Raw genomic sequence first — 1,400 nt, 5'->3', positions numbered from 1 at the left:
ACTCTGCTGGTAGAAAAGGCAATAAGAATGCCCGCTCATTCAGTTCTTGAAAGGGACGGCTAGTGTGCTTACAAACAGGCCCTGCATCTGCTTCTTCTGAAAGCAGGAATAACACAAACGGGGGAAGCATTTGACTCCAGAGCCCAAGCTGATGCTGTCACTGAGATGAGGTGTCACACAGTCTGTCTGGGCTAGAAGTCCTTGGACAGTTTCTAGTCTCGTAGATCTTGTGTGAGAAACAACCAGACATGGCAATGGCTTCACAGGGCAGTGGGGTCATCTGGCCTTGGGGCTGTTATACACACTGACAAGCTGGGCAGAGTTCTCATTTTGAAATATCCAGGATTGGGTGGGGGGAACTGGTGTGCGCTCCGAGTCCGCCGATAGAGGGGCTCCTCGGGAGCACCCGGCCGGACCTGCGTGGGTCTCTGTGTTTATCCATCCTTGGGTTCCTGGATTCCAAGCCTCCTGGATCCCTGTCTCAGCCAGTAGCTGAATTACTTCACCTGCTTTCATTCTCCATGTACTAGGAATCTGAGGTCCAGGAGTATCAGCAGCAAAGATGTCTAACTAACCACTCCCTCCTTATCCTGGAGGCCCTATAGCCCCACTGGAGGATAAAGTGAAGCCCCACCTACTTCAGGCTGTACCTCCCCAGTGATGATGCAGCCGCCACCAGGCATGCTACTACCCTCTGCTGACATTGCTCGCCCACCTTATGAGCCACTGGGTCATCCAATGCCTCAGCCTGGCTTTGTACCCCCTCACATGAATGCAAATAGAGCCTACATGCCTGCAGGTTTCTACCCTCCTCCAGGCCCTCACCCACCTATGGGCTATTATCCATCAGGACCCTACCCACCAGGACTCTATCCTGGCCTTGGGGGCCACACGGCCACAGTCTTGGTCCCATCAGGGGCAGCCACCACGGTGACAGTGCTACAGGGAGAGATCTTTGAAGGTGCACCCATGCAAACAGTGTACCCCCACTGCCAGCAGGCAATCACCACCAAGATCTCCTATGAGATTGGCCTGGTGAACTTTGTACTGGGTCTCTTCTGCTGCTTCATGCGGTGTGATCTGGGCTGCTGCTGGATCCCCTGCCTCATCAGTGACTTCAAGGATGTGACGCACATGTGTCCCAGCTGCAAAGCCTACATCTACACATACAAGTGCTTGTGTTAACGGAGCTAGACTTAGACTCCCCCATCTATCAGTCTGGCCCCATGTGCTTTTGCCCCCATGCTCAGTGGTCACTAACCCTCAGACCCCACTTAGGGTTGGAGGTTCTGCCACTGTCCCCTGGAAATCTTGTCCTCACCTTGCCCTTCCCTGAGCATCCAACTCTTCCAGCAAAAATTCCATTGGATTTAAGGCCAAGAGCCAGGGGTTGGCATGGG

The 1,400-nt window shown here is 53.8% G+C and overlaps 1 pseudogene; it reads left to right on the top strand.

Moving 5' to 3' along the window:
• The first annotated feature begins 536 nt into the window (after positions 1 to 536).
• Positions 537 to 1,185, top strand: LOC102914792 (cell death-inducing p53-target protein 1-like; annotated as a pseudogene).
• The last annotated feature ends 215 nt before the right edge of the window (positions 1,186 to 1,400 follow it).

Source organism: Peromyscus maniculatus, chromosome 13 (genome assembly GCF_049852395.1).
Source record: "Peromyscus maniculatus bairdii isolate BWxNUB_F1_BW_parent chromosome 13, HU_Pman_BW_mat_3.1, whole genome shotgun sequence".
In the NCBI taxonomy this organism is placed as follows: Eukaryota; Metazoa; Chordata; class Mammalia; order Rodentia; family Cricetidae; genus Peromyscus; species Peromyscus maniculatus.
This window is presented reverse-complemented; position numbering and strand designations above follow the sequence as displayed.